This window comes from Sus scrofa, chromosome 15, assembly GCF_000003025.6.
Source record: "Sus scrofa isolate TJ Tabasco breed Duroc chromosome 15, Sscrofa11.1, whole genome shotgun sequence".
NCBI classification, from domain to species: domain Eukaryota; kingdom Metazoa; phylum Chordata; class Mammalia; order Artiodactyla; family Suidae; genus Sus; species Sus scrofa.
Window position 1 is genome coordinate 83,069,273 of NC_010457.5, and position 26,408 is coordinate 83,095,680.

The window sequence follows — 26,408 nt, forward strand, 5'->3', positions numbered from 1 at the left end:
CAGATTCGTTAACCACTGAGCCACAACGGGAACTCCCCTGAATATATACATATATATTTTTTTGTCTTTTGTCTTTTTGTTGTTGTTGTTGTTGTTGTTGTTGTTGCTATTTCTTGGGCTGCTCCCGCGGCATATGGAGGTTCCCAGGCTAGGGGTTGAATCGGAGCTGTAGCCACCGGCCTACGCCAGAGCCACAGCAACGCGGGATCCGAGCCGCGTCTGCAACCTACGCCACAGCTCACGGCAAAACCGGATCGTTAACCCACTGAGCAAGGCCAGGGACCGAACCCGCAACCTCATGGTTCCTAGTCGGATTCATTAACCACTGCGCCACGACGGGAACTCCCCTGAATATATTTTTAATCCCCTTTTCTTTTTTCCACTCCTTCTGGAATCCCTATTATGCATAGATTGGCCTGCTTTATATTATCCCACAGATCTCTTATATTGCTTTCGAGTTTTTTCATTTGGTTTTCTGTTTGCTGTCTCAATTGGGTGATATCCACTATTTTATCTACCAAGTCACTAATTCGCTCCTCTGCATTATTCATTCTGCTCTTCACTGCCCTTAACTCAGCTTGTGTCTCTGCAAATGAATTTTCTAATTATTCTTGGCTCCTCCTTATATTTTTGAGTTCCTTTCCAAAGTAATCTGAATTACTGTTTATATCCGTTCTTAATTCCTTCATACTTGCTCTTAATCCCTTCAGTGTTTTCACTATCTCCTTTTTGAACTCTATGTCTGTTAGAATGCAGAGGTCTGTCTGTTTCATTGTTTGCTCCTTCAAGTGAATACTCCTGTTCTTTTAACTGGGCTTCTTCATTTTGCTTATATTTTTCTTATTCTGTGAGTTTAGGAAAAACAACTACTATAGTCTTGGAGGGCTATTTATATGTGTGAGCACCCCTGGGTATTTTGTGAGAGCTTACTTTTTACTTTTAGGGTGCTATGTGTGCTTCCAGGGAGATGGAGGCAATGGGCAGGGCTAGTAGATAGTGCCTGGTTGCTGGACCCTTGACAGTGGCAAGGACCGATGCAGGCTGCTCCTAGTTTCAGGGCCCTGGGAGGTGACAGCGATCAGACAGGTGTAGGTGGTGCCTGGACTGTTTGGCAGTGGCACAGCAGGGTAGGCACGTTCCCAGGGGATTGAGAGCAATAACGGTGGTGTTCGGTTGCAGTGCCCTCTTCTATGCTGACCTCTGAGGTGCCTGGGGCTGCGAGAGGTGCCTGTTCACAGACCCTTAGTGGTGGTGGGCCATGCCCACCTCTGGTGTCTGAGATGATTGTGGTGGTTTGTCCTTGCCACCTGTACACTATGCAGGAGGTGCTGAGTTGCACTTATTCCCCCCCCCCATTGCCCTTAGCCCACACAAGAGGTACCTGGCTATCCACAGCCTGCACAAGAAGTGCCCTGTCACCCATAGCCTGTGCAAGTGGCTCCTCGCCACCTGTATCCTGCACCAGAGGCGCCCTACCCTCTAAGAGTCCATGCCTGAGCAGGGAAAGATATTCCTCTGGCAGTCTGCTCCATGTCCTCCCCAACAATAGCGCTTTGCTTCTCTTACTGGCCCAGACCTCCTCCAGGGTTCCCAGCCCAGCCTGTGACGCACCACTCCCTAGCTCCTCAGGCTATATCCACACAGCCATTCCTAGTCCTCTCCCCAGAACTGACCTCGGGAGCCCGAGTCCCAGCACCCAGTTCCTGCCCGAGCATCTCAGGCTGTGGTGTCTTAGGGCAGTGGTGCAGATGGTCTGTGAGGCTCTCACTCTGCTTTGCCCTCTCCAGTCCAGCTGCTGCGATTTTCTCCACGACTTTGAGGTCCCTCCATCTTGGCTGATCTCCCTGTAGGTTAGGTGGCTTCCCAGGGTGTGGTTTCCTTTCCTCCTTCACAGCTCCCTCTCAGGAATGCTAGTCCCGTCCTGATTCCTTTCTCTCTCTCTTTTTTCCTTTTGTTCTATCCAGTTATGTGGAGGGTTTCTTGCCCTTTTTGGAGGTTTAAGGTCTTCTGCCAGCATTCAGTTGATGTTCTGTGCAAACTGTTTTACATGTAAATGGGTTTTTTTCGATATGTTTGTGGGAGAAGGTGAGTGCCACGTCTTACTCCTCTGCCATCTTGATCTTTCCCTGACAAATTTATAAATACTTTTTATAATTTCTAGAAACATATACTTTCTCATAGTAAATTTTCCAGTGTAGCATGAAATATATTTACTAATAAACCTAGATGTCTTTAGTTCCTCTGGGAATGAAAACAAAAAGTAGATAAACCTGTGATCAGTAATTAAGGTTTCAGTATTTTATCTCATTTGGAAATGATCTAGATATTTAAATAATGACTATCATCATTTCATTTAATTTAGCACAACTTTAAGATTTCAGTTTGCCAAAAAGATTTGGGGAAACCATTTTTATTTATTTATTTAGTCTTTTTAGGGCCGCACCTGTGCACATGGAGAGTCCCAGGTTAGGGGTTGAATTGGAGCTACAGCTGCTGGCCAGGCCCACAGCCACAACAACACAAGATCCAAGCTGTATCTGTGATCTATACCACAGCTCATGGCAAGGCTGGATCCCTGATCTACTGAGCAAGGCCAGGGATTGAACCTGCCTCCTTATGGATACTAGTTGGGGTCGGGTTCACTAACCACTGCGCCATAGCAGGAACTCCTGGGGGAAAACATTTTAAAAGTTCACCTAAAAACTTGTATTCTGTTTATATCTATTAAAATTCACTTATTCTCAATAATTATGTTTAGACTACTCACAAAAATTTCATGAGACATTAGACAAAGTCAGCCATCATCTCAAGCTATTTTTCTTGCTGACAAATTGTATAACAGAGATTACATGAATTTATTTGGCCAATAAATCCAAATAGAATAAAATACGTCTGCAGTATTAATGCTGATAATTCTGAAGACATACCTATTTTAATTAATCAAACAAGCTTAAATTTGCCTTTATTTACCAAAGATTATCCCAGATCATATGAATTTGAAAAGCATTGGGTTAGTTTCCATCACACTTTTGAGAGTTCCAGGAATCCTTAATTCATACAAGTGAATTTTTTTTTTTTTTTTTTTTTGGTCTTTTTAGGGCTGCACCTGCAGCATATGGAGGTTCCCGGGCTAGGTGTTGAATCGGAACTGTAGATGCTGGCCTATACCACAGCAGCGAAGGATCCGAGCTGCGTCTGCCACCTACACCGCAGCTCACGGTAATGCTAGATCCTTAACCCATTGAGCAAGGCCAGGGATCTAACCTGCATCATCATGGCTACTAGTGGGGTTAATTAACCACTGAGCCATGATGGGAACTCCCATATAAGTGAATTCTCTTCAACCCAAATGAATACTGTTTTTACAAGTTAATTTTGGTAATACCATCAAAGGTTAGAAAATACTATACCTCTATTACACATACACACTTACACACAAATATATAGATAGATGAAGTCAGAGATCGTATAGCTTTCATTTTAAAATTACTTCCATGAGGAGTTCCCATTTAGGCTCGGGGGTTAAGAACCTGACATAGTGTCAATGAGGATGCAAGTTCAATCCCTGGCCTTGCTCAGCAGGTTAAGGATCCTGCACTCCTGCAAGCTGCAGCATATGTCAAGGATGCAGCTCAGATCTGGTGTTGCTATGGCTATGGTGTAGGCAAGGAGCTGAAGCTCTGATTTGACCTCTACCCCAGAAACTTCCATGTGCCACAGGTTAAAAATAAAATAAATAAAATAAAAATAAAAATAAAATAACTGCCATGAATCAGGTACAATCATACAAAACTCTCTAATTATAAGTTGGATCAATGTTTTCTGATGGATGAAATAAAGTTACGTGATCAGATGGCTAGAGTTTTTTACTAATGTTTGTAGAGAAGACATATAAGAGATTTTTCATTCGCGTAAGTTTTAAATGACCTCTTCCTCCATTTTTCTTTTCTTTTTTTTGGGCTGCATTTGCAGCATATGGAAATTTCCGGGCTAGGGAATCAAATCCAAGCTGCAGCAACATGGACCCTTAACCCACTGCACCAGGATGGGGATCAAACCCGTGCCTCAGCAGCAACTCAAGCCACTGGAGAGACAATGCCAGATCTTTAACCTGCTGCACCACAGTGGGAACTCCTCTCCCTCCACTTATTTTGTTCTAGGGAGAATTACCTCCAGGAAGTTGATATGTTAAAGAGATGACCTAAATAAGAGTTCTTGGAGCATTTCTGGTTTTATAGATTCATAAGAAAAAGATAGTTGCCTTTAATTCCTCAAGGAATGGGGTTGCAACGTAAAATGACATCATACGTTGCTCCACCCATCTTTAGAAGGTTTTCCTTTTTTTTTTTTCTTTTTTCTTTTTGGCCACGCCAGTGGCATGTGGAGGTTCACAGACCAGGGATCAAACCCATTCCACAGCAGTAATTACAGCACATAGCAGTGATGCCAGATCCTTAACCTGCTGTGCCACAAGGGAACTCCTTAGACGGTCTTTCTTTCTTTTTTTGCTTTATTAGGGTCACACCCATGACATATGGAAGTTCCCAGGCTAGGAGCTGAATCGGAGCCACAGCTGCTGGCCTATGTCACAGCCATAGCAACGGGGGACCCAAGCCACATCTGCCACCTACACCACAGCTCACAGCAATGCTGGATCCTTAACCCACTGAGTGAGGTCAGTGATTGAACCCTTGTCCTCATGGATAATAGTGAGATTCATTACTACTGAGCCTCAATGGGAACCCCCAGATGGTTTTTCTTTTTCTCTGTGTAAACAGTTTCATTTTAGTTTAGTGGAGGTGAAAAAGACATTTTATTTTTCTCTCTTTACTGGGAACTAGAGACAGAGATCTGGGAGAAATGATTCTGGTAAGAATTCTCACCCTTAGCTGGCTTTTGCCAGTTTTTCCAGGATCACATCTGTAGGCTCTGAGAGAGGTTTAAAGTGGAGAGTGTAGCCCCAGGATCTATCAGAATTTGGCAAAGTTTTCCATTAATTTTAATTTTAGTTTCCTTTGGCTGTTTAAGGGAATAACATAACAGTTTACCAGAAAATCCCTCAGAGCCTCATCAAACAGGCCCCTCCTTTGAGGGTTGATATGAGGGCACTCATATCTACAAATCTGTTGAAAATTATGCAGAAGCTTTTTGAGGACATTCTTTTTAAAAATTTTTTTATTTTATGATTTTTATTTTTTTCATTATAGTTGATTTACAGTGTTCTGTCAATTTCTACTGTACTGCGACGTGACCCAGCCTCACACACACTCAAATATACACATTCTTTTTCTCACATTATTCTCCATCATGTTCCATCACAAGTGACTAGATATAGTTCCCTGTGCTATACAGCAGGATCTCATTGCTTATCCACTCCAAATGCAATAGTTTGCATCTATTAACCCCAGATTCCCAGTCCACCCCACTCTCTCCCCCTGAGGACATTCTCTTTTCCAGTGTCCCAATTGATTACAAATGAGACAAAAACCCCTGAGTCAGCTTTTTAAAAATTCTCCCCCCCCCATCGGTTCTTGGTGCCACACACAGGGCATATGGAAAGTTCCAGGCTAGGGGTCAAATTGGAGCTAGAGCTGCAAACCTATGCCATAGCCACAGCAATGCGGGATCTGAGCCATATCTGTGACCTACACCACAGCTCACAGCAATGCCAGATCCTTAACCCACTGAGCGGGACCAGGGATCAAACCCGAATCCTCATGGATACTAGTTGGATTCATTTCCACTGAGCCACAACAGGAACTCCCGAGCCAGCATTTTAATGATGGAACCCTAGAAGAGTACAACATAGGGATGCCCAGGCATTATTTTAGGTGACTGGCCTTGGAGCTGTTAAAACATTAAAGCCAGTAGCTTGATGGATTTTGTTTACAATCTTGTTCCAAAGTCCTCTGAAAATGTTCAGCAATGGTCAAGAGTTCAGTCAAATAGGTAGCTTCCTCTCTCTCTTCTATCTTTCTTCTTGGTGGTGGTGGTGAGAGTCTTTTTATCAATCCACTAACCCAAGGACATAATCCATTTACAAATAGGGTGGCTAGAGCAGGTTGAGTGACCTCATCTATTGCATGAAACTCAGAAAACTTTAGGAAGAGAGCCCAAATGAGCTTTGAAGTCTGCCACAGACATCTTTCTTTTGTTTGCATACTTGAATAATAGACCAAGGACAACCCTAGGAATAGCTCTTCAAAGATCAGTTTCTCTTTTGAGAGATTCTTCCGGTCCCAGCGGACCATGTTGAAGATTGAGAATCTTGCTCTGAGGAGCAAAACTCCTCAGAGTTTTGCTTTTTGGTGCCTTCATTTCTGTGCTTCACCAGACCCTACCAGCATGTGCACAAGCTGATAAAGATCTGTCAGACCAGAATCATAGGTCCTGATAATGACTAAATTCTTCAAAAACTTTTGAAGTTTTTTTTTTTTTGACCAAGGAGTGAAAGATACTTGCCTGTATAACCATGGGTGGTTTTGTTTTAGACTATTTAACAGACTCTTCAGAATGGAAAGGCAGTTCAGAGAAAGAATTAGTGAACATGAGCATTTGGGTGAAGGAGGATGGAGAGGAGCAGCAGAGCCATATAAGTCTTACTGTCTTTTACTTTAGGTACATCTTGTGTCCTTAATTTTTCATTAACCTTTTGCAATAAATCTTTCAGTGAAGTCATTCTGGAATCATGAAGCCTTGTGGAGGCTTCTGCATACCAATTAAAATAGGTATCCCATTCTGTTTGTTTACTTTGGGAAAACTGGCTTTCAAGCACACTTCTTAAATGAATGATCTTGTCTAATTGGAACATTCGAACATTCTCCAGAGTGACCACTATAATCTTAGCTTGTTTTTAGTAAGATTTTGCCATTTTTAAAAATATCTACAGTTTCTGGGTCATAGTTCTTAGACATAAAATAAACAAGTATGCTGGAAGGTGGCACACTTAACTCTTTAAAATTTAAGAGCGTTTATCATTATTTATTTATTTTAAAATTATTATTATTATTATTATTATTTATTTATGTCTTTTTGTCTTTTTCTAGGGCCTCACCCATGGCATATGGAGGTTCCCAGGCTAGGGGTCGAACTGGAGCTGTAGCTGCCGGCCTACACCACAGCCACAGCAACACCGGATCCTTAACCCGCTGAGCAAGGCCAGGGATCGAACCCACAACCTCATGGTTCCTAGTCCAATTCGTTAACCACTGAGCCACGACAGGAACTCCTATTTCATTATTTATTGATGTATTCATTTAGCTAAGCTTTTGGAGTCAAACTAATTCTTAAAGAGGATGTGCTGCCTGGTTGGGAATTGTGTGATATTTTACAATATTTTTCATGGCACTAAAATTTTCTTGAGGTTGGCTGGTGACCCAGTGTCAGTCCACCCATTCTGTGGACAAATTATCATAACACTTTAGAGTTAGGTGGCAAGTGCTCTAACAGATTTTAAGTGTTTGATCCATGCCCACTAAATTTCGAGGCTCTTTGGCTTCTGAGAGATCCTTGTCAGCAGTAGCCTTTCACACAAAACAAAACAAATATGTACACTTTAACATGTCAGCAGTAAGCAAAGAAATGTTACTGTAGACTCACCAATAGAAGGCATTGTGCATTCCCAATGTAGAACTGGGGGTCAGGGAAGGAATGAAACAGGAGACCCCAAGGAATGGGGACAACAAACTGATTCCAAACAAATGGGGAACTGCAGCTGCCACAACAGTTCCCAGTGTGTATTCTGAGTGGGAAGGATTCCAAGCAAAGGGGAATTGCAGACTAAACTGCCAGCAGCTCCTGGTCTGGATTCTAGGGACAGAACTAAGGGCTGAAGTTTCCTATCAAATGGAGAGTTGAAAACTGAACCAATTGGCTAGCTAGGAGCCTGGATTCTGGGAGGAACAGTCTGCCAGCTCAAACTGATCTGTTCTGGACTGCAAAGCAAATTAAATCAGGAGCTCCATGCAAAGGGAGAGAAACTCAGAACCGGAGGAACTTACCCATGGCCTTTGGAAATGACAAGGAAGACAGAGAACTCAAAGAGTTTGTGGAGTACGATGCCTGTGTTTCTTGTTGTCCCTGAAGCCATCAGAATTTCACTTCAGATCCCATGACTGCCACCAAATCTATTATAAAAAAAAATTCAACGGAGTAAATTTTGTAGATCTTGTTGGTTTTATTCAATGATCCATGAATTGGGTAGTATTCCATACAGCAGATAGAAAAGAGCTGTACAAAACAGAAGATTTTTCAGGCGGAAGGGGGCAGGACAAGGAAAGAGCAAATTATTTCATCTTTCTATGGAGGACAGAAGGGGTCCATCATGTGGACTACCTCACTAGTGATGACCAGAAAATTCCAGATTAATTAGTTAAAATGACATTGGGAAGGCTGAAACTGCAATTAGTTTAGGTATTAAGTCCTGAGTGGTGGCTTAATACAAGTGATCCATTTAGGAGTTTTTTAATGCCATCAATGAATGCTTTGCTCTGTCCTATCCTCCTAAGAAGTTACTGCTCCAGTCTCTTGAGTTTTCATGGCTCTTTAACATAGACCTCTTTTATGAAGCTGAACATTTCCTCTATGTATTAAAGTTATTTGTATTAATAGCAGTGGAGTCCTTTATTAAAAATGTAATGAATTATTTCATTTTATCCTCCTATTGTCTCCATGAAGTAGCTCCCATTATCCCTATTTTGCAGGTTAGGAAACTGAAGCATTTAACCTAAATAACTTACCCAAGAATGCCTAAGTGGTGGAGTCAGTGCTCAAATGAAGAGAATCTAGTTCTTACACTTCTAGCCACTACCACACAAGACACTATTGTGTTTTACTAGACTAGGAGCTCCTGGATGGCAAAAATCCTTGTATGCCCCATCTCCCTTCTCCCAAAGTACCTAATGTCATCTATTGCCCTTTAAAGATGCTCAGTAAAAAGAAGCACAGATCTTGTCAGATGTTCCCTTTCTCTCATCGACAGGTAGCCACTGTTACACGGTGTTTTATACAAATACTGCAGGTTCATTTCCCCACTGCTCCCGTCCCTGTTTCTCTCTTTTTTGCTTCTTTTCATCCCTCAGTCTGTGGAGAAAGGAATGCTATTGGAAAGGGCAGAAGGTGCTTCTTTCTACTCTAAGGAGACCTTAGAAGAGTTCTCCTGGGGACCAGTGACTTGTAGCATTCAGGCAGCAGCCCTCTTTAGTTGGCAAATACTCCACAGTTTGCAACCTCGGGTCATTCCAGAGAATGAATCTTTTGAAATAAACACAGAGGAATGGGACCTTTTATTATCTCCAGATGGGGCTGTGCGGCCTTGGAAGCTTTAGAAATAGTTCTGTTATGCCTGGATCACACTTCTCTTATCTTCCAAAAAGAAAGAAATTCCTTTCACTGGGAAGTGGTAAATTGTGTTAATTAAAAAGCCAGAATTCTGCAGATTGACCACCTCTACCCAATCCACACTTTTCTGGTTTGCATTTTATTTAAATTTGCATTCCTCTCCTTTTGAAATAAGATATTAGTTTAAATTGGAAACACACACATACACAAAACACTGTTGTTTTTTAGTCATTACCCCAGATTTAGATGTTGTTTGTGAAACAAGGATGAAATCCGTGGAATGTTTTTTAGGATATGCTAGAAAAGAAAGTATGTTGAAACATAGATATAGTGTTTTTATTTTTCACTGTTATTGGTGGCCAAATGGAAAGCTTCACATAGAAGATGACCAATAAATATTTATCGAACAAACTCATACTTAAAATTGGGGGCTATAAAATACATACATACATATATAATATGTATTTTACATATATATAAATTATATGAAATATAATCTCAAAAAATGATGGTGCCACCTATTGGTGAAGATATAAAATGTAAAATGATCACTTATGTAATAAATTACTTCATGTTTCCCAGTCATTTGTTACTTAATTCCCACAGAGATTCTAAGAGTAATTGAGGAGCCAGAAGGGGAAGTTTGCTTGGTCCATGCAGACATGAAGCACTAATGTTTTCAATTTGGCTGCTCTCTACTGGGTGTCTATTAAGTGCACAATACTTTGGAAGATGCAAGAAAAGTGAAGACATAGCCTCTATTTTCAAGGAGCATCTTATCTAGTTGAAAAGAGAAGACCTACCTACCAGGAACAGTCAATAAATACAACAAAACAATAAGGAGCCTGACATTAAAATGCATGATGCAGAGTTCCCGTTGTGGCTCAGTGGTTAACGAATCCGACTAAGAACCATGAGGTTGTGGGTTCAATCCCTGGCTTTGCTCAGTGGGTTAAGGATCCAGTGTTGCCTTGAGCTGTGGAGTAGGTCGCAGACGAGACTTGGATCCTGCTTTGCTGTGGCTGTGGCATAGGCCGGCGGCTATAGCTCTGATTTGACCCCTAGCCTGGGAACCTCCATATGGCTCAGGAGTGGCCCTAGAAAAGGCAAAAGGTAAAAAAAAAAAAAAAAGCATGATGCTCATTCCATGTATATTGTTACGTTTTATTTATTACATGGTAACCATACTTTTTCAACTCATACTGTTTTGCTTACCACTTACCCCAGGACCAGCACATCACTTAGAAGGCAAATGATAAACACTATTAAATAACTGATAATTTAGGTCTCATGGTTAGATACATGTAGCTTAGAAAATATTTTAAATCCTGACTGGCAAAACAGATCGGAAAATACATGTGAACATAAGAAGTCATATGGAGGAAGTGGGGTTTGAGTTCTGGAAAATCCGCAAGGGATTTATAACCTAATACAGATGAAGACATCAGTGTAGGGAGAACTCTTGTAATCTTGGATTTGTGTTTGAACTGGAGATTTTTGTGGTTTGCTGTGCCAACCCACACTTCTTCCTCAGTTAATGACTAAGTTTTTGCTCAATCCTGGTGAAGTCTGAAAGCAAAGAAAAAGAAGGCAGATAGTGAGTAGTTGCAAGACTGTAAATGTACATTTCACTCCTGGAGTCTACGGGCAGGTAGCCTAGAAAAGTTTTTTCTTTCTGCCTTTCTCAAACCCAGCTAAGAGTTTCAAAGTATTCCTCTAATATTTGGCAGTATGTATCAAGAGTCCTAAAATGTTTTGATCTTGTACTTTTCCTTCGAAGAAAGTATGCTAAGGAAATAATTAGGAATGTGAACAAATGTTTTCTGCAATAAAGGGAAAACCTATACTCATTATAGAAGCAGTTAAGTAAGTTTTGCTACAAATTTAAGATACTTCTCATGATATTAAAAATATGGCACAAAATTTGTATATATAGGTTATTCCTGAATAGAAGGATTACAGGTTGTTTTGCTTTTACCCTACTGTGAGAAAATCTCTGAAATTTAGTGGGTGAAGTTTAGCTCATCTATTCTGGTTATTTCTGCTTTCATTGCCTTTGACTAGAATATCTTACAACTCAGTAGAGAGAGAGTTAACAGGCAGAAAATTGGTAGTAATGCAAATGTTTTCCTTCCAAGCTATATAAATAATTCCTATTAATGCAATGCAAATGAATTTTGTCTTATAGATAATATAAATCTCTGTAAATCAAATCCATTTGACCTGCCTAGAACATGTTACTGGTTTCCTCATTAACTAAGTAAAAAATTTAATGTGTGTTCGATTTGATATTTATGAGTCATTTTACGTTTTTTGAAAACTACACTTTAATACTGTATATTTCCTATATTCTGGATTTTCTACAGTAAACATGTGTTGCCAACTTTTTAGGAAACTTTTAAGTACGTTATACGTGCGAACCAAATTAAAATATGCATGTTTATACTAAGTATGTATACATGCATACATAAGTTTATAGCTCCACAAATTTCCTCAAAAATCAACACACCTATGTAATCAGTTTTTAGATTAAGGAATAGAACCTTATTAACACTCCAGAAATTGCCCTAGTGTCTCTCTACCAGTCACTACTCCTTCCCCACCAAAACACTATCCTGACTTCTAACATCAGTTCATTTTGGGGAGTTCCCTTCATGGCTCAGCGGTAAAGGAATCCAACTAGGATCCATGAGGATGCAAGTTCAATCCCTGACCTCACTCAGTGGGATCCTGCATTGCTGTAGGCTGGCAGCCATAGCTTCGATTTGACCTGTAGCCTGGGAACTTCCATATGCCGTGGGTATGGCCCTAAACAGCAAAAAAACAAAAAACAAGAAACCAAGAAGTTCATTTTGTCTGATGTATAACTTTATATAAATGGAATCACATGGTGTGTACCCATATGTGCCTGGCTTCTTTTACTCATCACCATGTTCATGAGATTTGTACATGTTGCCACATAAAGTTTTTCAGTTACTTCATTTTCACTATTGTGTACTATTCCATTACATGAATAGATTATAACGTATTAATTCTATTGTTAATGGGCATTCAGATTTTTTCCGGTTTGGGGTTATTACAAAAAGTGTGCCTATGAATATTTTTGTACATTTTTTGGTGAAAATATGAATACATTTCTGCCAACCACCGCATGTATTAATTTACAATCTGAAAAAATAAATCTAACCTACATTAAAAAATCAATTTTCAGAGTTCCTGTCGTGGCTCAGTGGAAACGAATCTGACTAGCATCCATGAGGATACAGGTTTGATCCCTGGCCTCGCTCAGGGAGTTAAGGATCCAGTGTTGCCGTGAGCTGTGGTGTAGGTCACAGGCTTGTCTCGGATCTGGCATTGCTGTGGCTGTGGTGTAGGCCAGTGGCTACAGCTCCAGTTCAACCCCTAGCTGGGAACCTCCACATGCCATAGGTCCAGCCCTAAGACAAAAAAAAAAAAAATCGTATTTTTCTTTTTTCTCTACAGATCATTTCATCAATACAAAATTTTTTGATTACAAACTCGTTCTTGTTTTTTGTTTTGTTTTGTTTTGTTTTTTGGCTGTATGCGTGGCACTTGGAGGTTCCTGGGCAGGGACCCAAGCTGCTGCAGTGACAACCTCAGATACTTAACTTGCTGCACCACAAGGGAACTCTACAAACTCTTTAAAAATGTAAATGTATTCCTGAAGAATTAATCCTCACTTATGCCTTATTGTGAATTTCTAGAATCTGATATTGAGATCAACAGCTAGCTGAGAAGTTTCCGCTGGTGCTGGAGGTGTGAGGAAATCTGGAAAAGGAAAAGGGAGAGGGTTATTTGGGTCTGATAGAAGGCAGTGAGTGTTGGGCCATGGAGAAACAGGAGGTGGGAAATGCACTGACTTTTCCACTTGTTCAAGTTCTTGGCTATTTCCCTTTGAAAAGAATCACTACAATGATGATTAACACGCTTTATCTGTTTAGTTTATAGTTGGCAAAGTGCTTTTATTATATCCATTGCCTCATTCGATGTTGCTCTCACAAGAAGGTAGGTATTTTCATAACTGTTCTGGTTTTAGATGTGTAAAGCTTAAAATTGGATACCACGGTTAGACTGGTAGGTTAGAGTACAATTTCTTCCCCACTGAAGCCAGCCTCCATAATCTAAGCACATCATCTCACGATCTCCAAGTCAATTTGGTAGGTACCCTCCATTCAGTCCCTATCTCAGAAGTAAGAAGGAGGAATTAAAAAGAAGGGCAAAAAATATATCTTCACCATCTATAAAGCGCCTCAGCAGCCCTGACGGTCAGATGACAAGAGAGGAGGCTGTGGTGTGGGTCTTTGGGCAGGGGAGACAGGCACAATGGGATTCACCTGAAAACTGACAGGTACTCTCTTGTGTCCTTTGCTTCAGTGCCCTGAGAAGGGATTAAGGCTGATCCATGCCAACCCCATCAGTGGGCTCATCTAACTTGGCAAGCATATTGTTGTTGACAGCTTCCAGGTGTGTGTTTTCTTAGAGATGGAGTCCATGTAAGAAAAATGCAATTCTTGTTGCCAAGTATTAACTTAGCAAGAAAACAAATTACAAAATGCTAAAGGGGAACATAAAGATGTTTCCAGGCTTCCCACTGGGCCCATCAGGAACTCTTGTCTGTCACTTCCCACATTAAAAGAACAACTCTGCTGTGGTTAGGGTGTATTTTATCCTTTTTTTCTTAAAAAACATTTTAAAGCTTATTCTTACACCTTAGGACCCAGCACTGTACACCCATAGGGCACCTCTCAATTTGCAGATTGAACAAAGAGTATGATTTCTATTTTAAATCTATTAAAATAAAGGAGTCAGGAGATTAAATAAATTGTTCTGCATCACATAATAAGGTATTAAAGCTGGATCTTTAACTTGTAATTAGGTATCTATTCAAGTCGATATCCTCCACAGAGAACCTGCAGTCTTCCAAAGTCTCACTTTCCCCAGATCAGAACCATTAACTGCAACCTGGTCAGGCTATCAGTTTGGACATATTTCCACAAAAGGGCAGGGCTAGCCCACAGCTGCTTCTTATTCTCTCTACCTTTTAGGTATCCAAAGGATTTGGTTATTCTACAGGACTCTGAGAGAAATGCTTCATTTTCCTTTCGGATTTCGAAGCTGTTCTTTGGGGACAGCCCAACCCTGATTGCTCAATTTTGCAGGCAGAATTACCCTTGAAAATACCTTAAATCAATCAGTGTCAGAATAGAACGTTGCTTTCTCAATTGAGCTCTTTAATGAAGTAGCTGCATTTGTAAGTAATGTTATTCAAGTCTAAACAAACACATGAAAATAAAAGGGTCTGTTAATACTGGAATTAAACTCTACATGACCAGATACTATAGATATAAAATGTGCACAGGACCAGAAATGGATCTAATTTACAGCACCTCTTTCAGATTAACTTTGGCGTAAGTTGAAAACTAACTGAAAGGCAGGTCAGGCTGAAATCATGACACCATTTAAAACGTTCTCTCTAGCTCGCCTCCTCCTCTCTTTCTTCCCTTTCTCTCCTTGCTTTATTCTTTCTCTTTTGCCTTCTACCCTTACCAAGTTTAGGTTAATCCTTGTGAAACTAAATGCAAAATGGTGTGGTGCTACCGTATTAATACATTTGTGCCTATCCTTCAATAACGTTTAAAGTTACAAAAATATACTCATGCTAATTAAAAATTCAAATAGTACAGAAAGTATAAAATAAAAAGTACAAATCTTTTCCCATGCTCTTGTCTCACTCTTCAGCTTTTCCACTTCAAGAGATATAGGCTAGATTCAGAATTGGGTTGGGAGTAAAATCAGGGGGCCTTCCTAAATGCACTTTTATAAATTGTGTTCTTTGAGAATGTGTCTGATTTAAAATCATTATGGTGGGAATTGGAGTGCAAGAAGAGATTAAATGCATATGCTCAGTCTACCACCTTGTGTCAGTAGCCCTTGAAGGGCTTTCAAAACCACAGTTACAATCACACATTTATTTTACAAAATGTAATCAATTGGTTGACTGGTCACCTGCATTTGTCCTTAATAAATTTTAGACAGCTTATCACAGGAATAATATTTATTTATAATTTTATTTATTTATTTATTTATTTATTTATTTATTTTACTTTTTTAGGGCCGCATCAGCAGCATTTTGGAAGTTCCCAGGCTAGGAGTCGAATTTCAGCTACAGCTGCCGGCCTACACCACAGCCACAGCAATGTGGGATCTGAGCCGTGTCTGCAATCTACACTGCAGCTCACGGTAACGCCGGATTCTGAGTGAGGCCAGGGACTGTACCCATATCCTCGTGGATCCTAGTCAGGTTTGTTAACCACTGAGCCATGAAGGGAACTCCCTATAATTTCACTTTAAATATAAATATTATAAATATAAATATAAATATTAAATGGGAACCATGAGGTTGCAGTGGCTTGGATCCTGCATTGCTGTGTCTCTGGCACAGGCTGGCCGCTGCAGCTCCGATTGGACCCCTAGCCTGGGAACCTCCATATGCTGCAGGAGCAGCCCTAGAAGAGGCATAAAAATATATATATATATATTAAATGGATGTATTTATTTAACTAAAAATCTTATTGTTGGCTACTTAGGTTGCCTTTACTATTTCTATGTGATGAACATAGCTTGGATGATCTGCCTAGTAGCTCAGTCTTTGTATGTGTGCTTAATTACTTCCTATGGATAGGATTCTAAAGTTGAAATTGCTCACCAAAAGACTGGCATTTTTAAGGCCTTTGAGTGTATGGTGCACTTGCTGCTCTTAGATTTTAACTATGCAGTCTAGAGGTTAACAATGAATTTAGCTTCTTTTCTAGGGTGGGACACTCTTTCAAACTGCTTTCATGTCAAGATCTGCCTCAGGCTTATGGGGGTGGAAGCATAATCCTCTCCTTCTAACAACTGGAGTGAGTCACTATCAGCTTTCCTTTCTCCACCCTCACTGAGTCCACACATATCCCTGCCTCTTGCTTTTTTTTGTTTGTTTGCTTTTTTTTTTTTTTTTTTTTTTTGGGTGAAATCCAGCCTAAGGGCTCCACTGGAGTGGAACTGGAAAAAAGCATCTGATGTAGGTCATTCTTGCTTCCAGATCAGAATTTACTTCATCTCTTAAACAGACCCATCTTAAGATAAATTATTATCTTAAAAGCTAACTTAAAAAAACCTTTTTTTTTTTTTTGTGGGGGGAGAGTCTGTACTTGTGGCATGTGGAAGTTCCTGGGTTAGGAATCGAACGCAAGTCGAAGTTGTGGCCTGCACCACAGCTGCAGCAACTCCAGATCCTTAGTCTGTTGTGCCACATGGCAACTTTCAAAAAATCTTAACAAGTATGATGAAGTCAAAACACCTTCACAAGTCTTTGAAACCATTAGCAATACAATGGTTATTATTCTTTAAAAAGTGATAAAATGAATGGGATGGACTGTTATTTTGTCAGTGAGATAAATGTGGATTCCCTTATACCTGGTAGATCCCCCTGATTTGTGTCTCTTCCCATGTGAACAGCTTTCATAGACCTTCTAGGAATGTGAAGAAAACTCAGCACAAGGGCATGAACACCCTCACCCCCCAACTCCTCTTTCTGTCTGTCTTGCTATCACTACTACCGTATCACCACCACTAAAGTCTAACAATGGTTTTAAAATGTATAACCTAGTCATTCTGGCTGGTCAGGGCACTTTCTAGGTTAAAAAGCAAAGGAGGTATAAAAACGAGTTTTCAATATTGTAGTGGCATATATTGCTTTAAGCATAAAGCACTTTGACATATCTGATGTGATCTTATAATTCTCCTATTAAATAGTTATTAAGATCCCATTTCACACATAAAAAAACTGAGGTGGATGGAGGTTTAAAAATTCCTCAAGACAAAGCTAAGAGTTATCTTCCATTTTAGTCCTCTCTCCTTCCTGCAGGTGCTCTGTCCAGGAATCTCATCCTACAGAAATTGCTGTTAATCTAGGAGGAAGCAAGATAAACTGATCACTCTGGGGGTGAGGTATTTTATGATTCTTCTCCTGAAGCCCTGACATTCTGCTTTTTCATCAGGCTCATGGACTGTTTCATCAGGCTCCTGCACCAAACCTACATAACAAAGGGAGAAAAAGGTTCCAATTTACCCTTCTCTAGGACTAAACTCTTGGTCACAGAAATCTAGGGTAAAATGTTCCAGTAAAACTAGTTCCCACAGTAGGTAATCTTACATTCGGCTAATTAGGGATTAATTTTCATCAGGCGAGATTTCAGATAAACAAGGGTAATTAGAACTTTGTAAAACGCTACTGTAAAGTCTTAAAATGACCCTTACCAGAGAGCTCTGTTTTCTCTGAAGTGGCCTGAGGCACTAATTTGCTCAAGTTGAGAACTGGTATCAGGACAGAGACATCTACCTCATTCTGGAAGAGTAAAGAATAGAGAAAATACCAGAAGTTCCACTTAAAATGGCCTGGTTTACAAGTTACCCTAGAAATGCAAAGAATGCAACATGGTTTGTAATCAAGGAGTGTAGCCACATTTGTCTCCAAAATTGGGGGAAGGGAGCATGTACATATTTTTTCCATAAAAACCTTATATTTGGTAGTTAAGTCCCAGATTCATTCCTAAAACCTATCAAAACCATACTGACTCTAAAACGGCACTTTCAAAATAAATAAAAAATAAATAAAATGGCACTTTCAATTTCCCAAAGATTCTGTCTTCATCCCTCATCCCTGTGGAAGCCTGAGTGTATTAGAGAATATCGGGAAATTGAGACTTGAGACCCACTGAATCCTGAGGGGGGCTGTGGGTTGAGGTGGGCCCTCAAGTGTTCAATAATTGTCAGATGAGCATAAGAGGGAACTTATGCCACTTCTGCGAGATGACTCAAATAAAAGGGCCATCAAAAACAACATTAGCTGTTTATTTGAGTCCCAACTGTCAAATCAATGGTTGGTGACAAGCATTTAGGTTTCTTTCTAATTAAGCTAAATTATGTTTGTGTTTCCAATCAAAGGGACTCTTGTACTTCTTTTGCTCCCGAACCCATTCACTCATCAGAACTTGTGTTGGACATGTAGTTGGTGCCCACAAATACTTGCTTCATAAATTGAATAAGATTTAAATAAGATAACTGACATGCCTTGGTGTGATGGATCTTTGCAAAGATAAATTCTAGCAGCAAGTGGAGATGATAAGAGGTTTATCTAAGATCTGGGAGGCAGAACAATGGTGGGCAAATGGATTATTAATGAACATTCACACAGAAGAGTAAAGAAAATCAATCCACAGCAAAAGCTTGGCCATTACTGAGATAGGAGGGTTTTTGGTATACTACCTAACCTCAGTGTCCTCATCTATAAAATATGGGTAATAATAGCAATTATCATATTGGGTTTTTATGAAGATTAAATAGGACAATGAATAAAGAATAATTAGAAGAGTGGCCTGGCAAATAGGAATTGGAAAAACCTAGCGGCAACAGACCTCTAGGGAACACAGAAACAACAGAAGACTCCTAAGGGAACGATGGGACCCCTACAATGTGTATCAGTCTTGGCTGAATCATTGCGAACTAATTAAGGACCAGCTAAGAGATACACCTTGTTTCAGAAGCCTTGGTACTATGTAAGATCCTGAAACTGTGTGTATAGCTTCGAAATGAACATTTCACTATGACCTAAAATGATCAGCGTTATTTTCCGAATGACCCAAAGATATGGGGACATGAAATAAAAATTGAGTTGAATAATAAAAAAAAGTCATATTTTGCAACACACTTCAGCTACTATTATTAGGGAACCAAAGGATATATCCAAATGTTAAAGAAAAGAGCAGGGATTCAGGCACAAGGAGGTTGAGATGAATTTTGCTCTAGATACATTTTATTGTTCCAGGGGTTGTAGGTTTTTGGTTGTAGGGAAGCTAGGGAACTTGTTTCAAAACCTCCTTTGTATAATACCTTACATCAGATTGACACATCAGTTGTTCCACATGAAGAAAAATTGCCAGCGGTGTTGTGCCTCTAAGTGGGGAGAGGTAGGGTGATGGAGCTTATTTAACCCACCTAGGAGAACTCACTTTTCCTCAAGCCTTTTATTTATGTTTTCTAGTTTTATTGAGATATACTGATATACACCTATATAAGTTTAAGGTGTACAGCATAATGGTTTAACTTACATATATTGTGTAATGCTTACCACAATAAGTTTAGTCTGCATCCATCATCTCATATAGATACAATCAAAATAAAAAACATATTTTTCCTTGTGACGAGAACTCAGGATTTACTCTCAACTTTTTTCTAATATATCTATAGCAGTGTTTGTTATAGTCATCGTGTTGTATGTTACATCTCTAGTACTTATTTATCTTATAACTGAAAGTTTGTACCTTGTGATCACCTTCCTTGGATTGCCCTTCACCCAGTCTACTCCCCTCTGGTCTAATCTCTTATTCTATGAGTTTCTGGTTTTTTTTTTTAAGGTTCCACTTATAAGTGAGATCATATAGTTTTGTCTTTCTCTGACATATTTCACTTGGCACAATGCCTTCAAAGTCCATCCATGTTATTGTAAATGGCAGGATTTCCTCTTTTATGGCTGAATAATATTTCAGTATATAAATCACAGCTTCTTTATCCATTCATCCATAAATGGCTGCTGAGGTTGTTTCCAAGTATTCAAGCCTTTTAAAACAATGTCCTGTACTTGACCGCACTTTCTCAGATTGAGTAGTAAAGCTACAAATCTTTAAAAGTATTCTAACATTCACATTTACCCACCAAATCACACCTGGGGCTTCTTTCCATTTATCTGAAAGCAGATGATTCTTGCTATAATTTTTGAAAAAGAACACAGTGTTTTTGCAACAATGATGACATTGCAAGAGGCAGGTTATGGAAGAAGTGGCAAAGCAACTGCTTGAAGAAGTGGCAAAGCAGGAGTTCCCGTCGTGGCACAGTGGTTAAGGAATCCGACTAGGAACCATGAGGTTGCGGGTCTGGTCCCTGTCCTTGCTCAGTGGGTTAACGATCAGGTGTTGCCATGAGCTGTGGTGTAGGTTGCAGATGCAGCTTGGATCCCACGTTGCTGTGGCTGTGGTGTAGGCCGGAGGCTACAGCTCCGATTTGACCCCTAGCCTGGGAACCTCCATATGCCGCTGGAGCGGCCCAAGAAATGGCAAAAAGACAAAAAAAAAAAAAAAAAAGGAAGAAGTGGCAAAGCAATGGTTACCATTAGGTAGGGAGATGTGGAATGTGGGTAGGTAGGGAGATGTGGAATGTGGAAAATCGCTATCACAGAAAGTCCTCTTGACAAGAGGTTCAGTAAAAGTTGGAGTTCCATGTCTTAGAGTATAAAAACTGCATGGGTTAACTGTGTCCGATATGGTCTCTTGGCACTCAGCATTCATTTCCACCAATTTCTATGGATACCTCACCCCCACTGCATAATATTGTAGGAGTTAGAAGGCTCAAAACTGTATTTCCTACTTCTCATCATATAAAAAAATCAATACCAGATGAACTGTAAATTTAAATGTCTACAGTAAAATAACCTTTCCAAAGAAAACTTAGGAGAATAACTTTATTACCTTAAGTCAGTAGTCTTAAACTTGATACAAAATAAATAGGCCATAAAGAAAAACCTCTGATAAACTGAATTACATCAAAATTATGAATGTCTTCATCAAAAGACACTATTAAAGTAGTGAAAAAAACAAGCCACAGAGTTGGAGAAGGTGTTCTCAATGCATATGCCCTATAAAAGACTCACAATAAAGAACCACCAAGAACAAGAGAACCCAATAGAAAATTGGGCAAAGACTTGGACAAGCATTTTATGGCAGAAATGACCAAAAAACATAAGAAAAGTTGCTTCACTTGTTAAGACATCAGGTACATAAAAATGATTTAAATACACTGCATTAGCTGTTCAACAAAATGACTAAAATGGAAAATATGGAAAATACAAATTTTAGTAAGGATGTAGTACATCCATTACTTTGGAAAACTGGCAATATCTATTTGAATTAAACTTTTTCCTATAATCCAGAAATTCCATTCCTATACATTTAAATGCATACAAATGTTATTTTCATAATAGCACTATTTATAATAACCAGACTGGGAAGAATCCAAATGTCCAATCACAGTAGAACACACAAATTTTGTTATATTCATTCAATATATTATTACAGCATACAGCAATGAAGATGAAGATATTATAGCATATGGCAATGAAGATGAAGATACTATTGCTACACACAAGGATAAATTTCACAAGTATAGAGTGAGAAGAGCCAGCCATAGAAGTGTATCATCCCACTCTGTATCAAAGTTCAGAAACAGGCAAAATTGCTCTGTGGTATTAGAAGCCAAGACAGCAGTTAACTTCAGGGAGGAGAATGCCTAGAAGAGAGCATGGGCAGGGGCTTCTGGCTGTTAGGAATTTCCATCTCCCCATCTGGGTTCTGGTTACATGGGTATGTTTACTTTATGAAAGTTCATCATGCTGACTTATTGTGATTTGTGCATTTTTCTGAGTGTAAGCCATCTTTTAATAAATATTGACTTACAGTTTAAAAAAACTCTAACTATATAAACTAGATTTTGCCAATTAGTATATTGATGTGAGATCTGGAAGGTAAAAGGATGCTATTTTCCCTGCCTGTTAGTTTTCTCTGTTAGTTGTTGATGTGTGTGCTACATCAGACATAATTTTCAGTGGTGAGACTTTCTGTGTCTCTATACTGTCACCACCTCCATTCACCAATGGAGTGGCTGTGGTGTTGGCAGTAGTCTCCACAGCTTTCTGACCTCTAGACTGTTGTTGCCATGTGGTCTGGCCTCGAAGCCCAAAGACAGCCTTCTTAATTGCTTTGCACATATGTGATTCCTTGTATTCAATACTTAGAGTGGTGTCTCCACTGAAACCCAGTTGATAGGTCAACTAATAATACATTTGAGAGGCAATGTAGTGGGGTTAAGGTTGATTTTAAGATCGTTGGAAAAAGAAATTACCATTGGTAATCCTACCACCTAGGATCATCATTCTCAAGAGAAAGTGCTGCTTTAGAGCTAACCTAAATCTATTCTGTTACAATATAAAGTCATTTACTGCAGAGATATGCTGGTTTCTGGTGCCATTCAAAATGATTCTTAAGGCATCCTTTGTCCTCTCTTCACAAGCTACATAATGCCAGTTCTTTGAAATTCTCTTTACATATTCTACAGCTCTTCCTAGTTGTGGATATTTGAATCAAGTATTCATCTAAGGACTGCCTATTCTGGTAGGATCAGCTGTCCCTTTCTTTGGTTATACTCCCAGGTTCACGTTTGCTTATCTAACAAAAGCCCTACACTGCTGACTCATGTTTAGCTTATGGTCAAGCCCAGTATCATATTATTAGCCAAAATTTCCCATGGATGGAGGTAGACTTGTAGAAGATTGAAAAATATAACTCACAAGCCACAAGTAAGAGTTTTTACCTGTCCTTCTAAGACAGAACAATATCTAATACAAGAGCTTATGAACAGTGAGAATTAGTAGCCTACAGAAAAATTAGTTAACAGGTGAAAAGGGATTATTAAATTGTGGACTGTACGTTAGGAGGGACTTGTCTGAAACTCAAGCTCAGCTATGTCTCACAGTCAGTGCTTATTCTTTTTTTTTGTCTGTATTTTTTTTGGGGGGGAGCCACACCCGCAGCACATGGAGGTTCCCAGGCTAGGGGTGAAATCAGAGCTGTTGCTGCCTGCCTACGCCACAGCCACAGCAACATGGGATCTGAACCTACGTCACAGCTCACGGCAACGCCGGATCCTTAACCCACTGAGCGAGGCCAGGGATCAAACCCACGATTTCATGGTTCCTAGTTGGATTTGTTCCCACTGCGCCACGACAGGAACTCCAATGCTTATTCTTAATACTCTTGCTGCTCAGGGTATGGCCCTCAGACCAGCAGCACAAGTACCACCTGGGAACTTGTTACAAATGCGGGATCTCAGGCCTCAAGACCCACCAAATCAGAATCTGCCTCTTAAGAAGACCCACAGGTGATTTGTATGCATGTTAAAATTTGAGGAGATAAAGGCAACACACCATGGTCTCCTGTTCTGTTATTTAGAATCTTGCCTAAATTATATCACATACAAAACCTGATCTCTTGTGGGCAAGACCTGTGTTATGACAGGTCTTGGTCTAATAGATTACTTGAATAGCTGAATTAAAGAAAAAGACAAACTTTCTCTAGTGATCTCTGGAAAAAGAGGGCATCTATTTGAGCTGTGCTAGTTTTTAATGTACCCATGCAGATTTTAATCTACTAGAAAAATTAATAGCCTATTTGGTAGTAGCATGTCCTGCAAAAATAAGTGCAATAAAATGAAAGTATTTAAATGGATATTTAAACTATGCAGTCATCAGTGATTTAGTTTTCAATTACACAAAAGTAATTATACTAGAATCCACCTCATTCATCCTTCCGTGAGAAAATGCTGGAGTGTTGTAATAAGCTAATGCTTTCAGGCAATGACCGATCTCCACTCCTTGTTGGCCAAGACCTGAATTCATTTGCTTTAAGCAGTCTAGGGTGTATGCTAGGAATATAAATGATGGAAACACCCTATGTGACCCTTCCCACAAAAGAAGTCTCATCATTAAGGGTGTGTGTGAGGCCAAAGGCCCAGCCTCTCAGATGGGGAAGGGCTTACACAGCACGCAGACTGGCCTGAGTGTGAGAAAAGAGCAGGACTGTGACAAGGGAAAGCTCCACAGCTGGGCTCTTCCTATGACACTGGTTCTCAAAGTTTGAGTGCAAAGGGCTTCTGGGGTGCTGGTCATGTTCTATTTCTTGAATATATGAGTGTCTGGTGACATGGGTGTCTTCAGTTTATGAAAATTCACTGAGCTGTTCATTTATAATAAACACACTTTTCCATGTGTATGTTATACTGCAATAAAAAATTCAAAAGAGCAGAAAGAGTTGCATAAGAGCAGATTTCTGTCCTCTTTCCCTCCTATTCAGATGTGGGTGATTTGTGTTCCTGACTTTGAGAAACACTGCCCAGAGCAATCCAGGGGCTATACAATCAGGAAAAATTGATGACTAAGCTTCATCTACCCAACATATTCATAGACATGGATAGGTAAAACTAAACAAGTTATAATGCCTAGTGCAGGGTGAACTGTGTTCTAGGTGATATATAAATACATTCTTCTAGTCTTCATAACATCCCTGAGAGGGGTTATGAAGGTAACATCCCAATATTATCTCTACTGTACAGATGAGGCAAATGGCATCCATAGAGTAGAGTTGAGAAGCCATGTCAGGTCTAGGAGACCAAAGCCTATTTTATTTTTACCAGTACCACTGCTGGGTCAGTGTGATGGAGTAAATAAGTCACAGGGACAGCCTGAGGAAGTGAGAGGGGACAGAGAAAGAACATTAGATTCTTTACCAAGGTAGTAGATAGTCATTAAAGGCAGACTGCAAGTAGGGATCTCTGTTCTTTTCAGACTCTTCTGGTAAGTAGATAGAAGTTTCTCAGAGGCAATGCCCTAGGGCCACACCAAAGGAATCTCTTGTCCCTTGGGTCAAGAGATGCTCATGGACCATGTCCCAAACTTGGCTGGACATCAGAAACACCTTGAGAAAATTTGAAACATATAGATTTACTGGATCTACCCTAGAGATCCAGATTTAGTGGGTTTGAGGTGAGGCCTATAAAGCCCTTTTAAAACCATGCTGGGTAATTCTGATGATCAGCTGGGCTTGGGAACCACTACTGCAGTCATCCTGACCACATAAAGAGTCAGAACTGGACTAACCTTGGTAGTAATTCATCACAAGCTAACCGAGGGAAATAAAGGGGCCATTATGAGTGCCTTCAAACTGAATAAAGGTAACCAAGTGTTAGGCCAAGAAACAAAGCAGAATAAAAGGAAACACGGGATCATGAGATGGAAATGTGTGGCTAGTTTAGGCCTGTAAATAAAAGGCCTGCACCTGTTGTGCCCCAGCCATGACACTTAATTAGAGCTCCTCCCCTTAGCCTGTTCACAAAGAAAATATCTAAGGTTTAAATTTTTTTTTTAATTTTACCTTTTAAAAAATTATAATAGTTTTATGGAGTTCCCGTCGTGGCACAGTGGTTAATGAATCCGACTAGGAACGATGAGGTTGCGGGTTTGATCCCTGGCCTCACTCAGTGGGTTAAGGATTTGGTGTTGCCGTGAGCTGTGGTGTGGGTCGCAGACGCAGCTCAGATCCTGTGTTACTGTGGCTCTGGTGTAGGCCAGTGGCCACAGCTTCGATTCGACACCTAGCCTGGGAACCTCCATATGCCATGGGACCAGCTCAAGAAAAGGCAAAAAGACAAAAAAAAAAAAAAAAAAAATATATATATATATATATATAATCGTTTTATTATATTTTTTATTATATTTTTTATTGTATTAGTTTTTTACATTATGCTAGGTTTAAAAAGTATTATACAAAGGGAGACAAAAGGTACAAACTTCCACTTATAAAATAAATAAGTCATAGGGATGCCATATACAGCCTAGCAACTACAGATAATAATACTGGAAGGGAGTCCCCTGGTGGTCTAGTGGTTAGGATTTGGTGATTTCACCACTGCAGCCTGGGTGCAATCCTTGGTCTGGGAACTGAGATCCTACATCAAGCCACTGTATGCTGCAGCCAGAAAATAAATAAATAAATAAAAATTTAAAAATAATAATAATATTGGAAAAAACTATGAACAGTAAGCAGGGAGTTCTTTTGTGGTGCAGCAGGTTGAGTCGTTGCTATGGTGCGGGTCTGATCCCTGGCCCGGGAACTTTCACATGCCACAGACACAGCCAGAAAAGAAAAAAAACAAAACAAAAAACAGTAAAGTAATTTAATATCTGTCTTCAATATGAAATACTTGGTCTAGTCTGTTTTTACTTTGGAAGTTTGAGAATTTTGAACACAGCAAAAATGGACTTTACAAAATTTTAGGAGACATTATTGCAAAGGTAGCAAGATCCAAGAACACCCTCCCCAACCCTGACAACCTGATTGGATTAT

At 39.8% G+C, this 26,408-nt stretch overlaps 1 protein-coding gene across 2 annotated transcripts in view; it reads right to left on the minus strand.

The window, feature by feature from the left end:
• The window catches only part of NFE2L2 (nuclear factor, erythroid 2 like 2), a 178,701-nt gene that overhangs the window by 101,788 nt on the left and 50,505 nt on the right, over positions 1-26,408 (minus strand). For both annotated transcript variants that reach the window (XM_021075131.1, XM_021075130.1), the window contains one exon: positions 8,001-8,126. The gene's annotated coding sequence lies outside the window, so the exon portion shown is untranslated. The remainder of the gene's footprint in view (positions 1-8,000; positions 8,127-26,408) is intronic.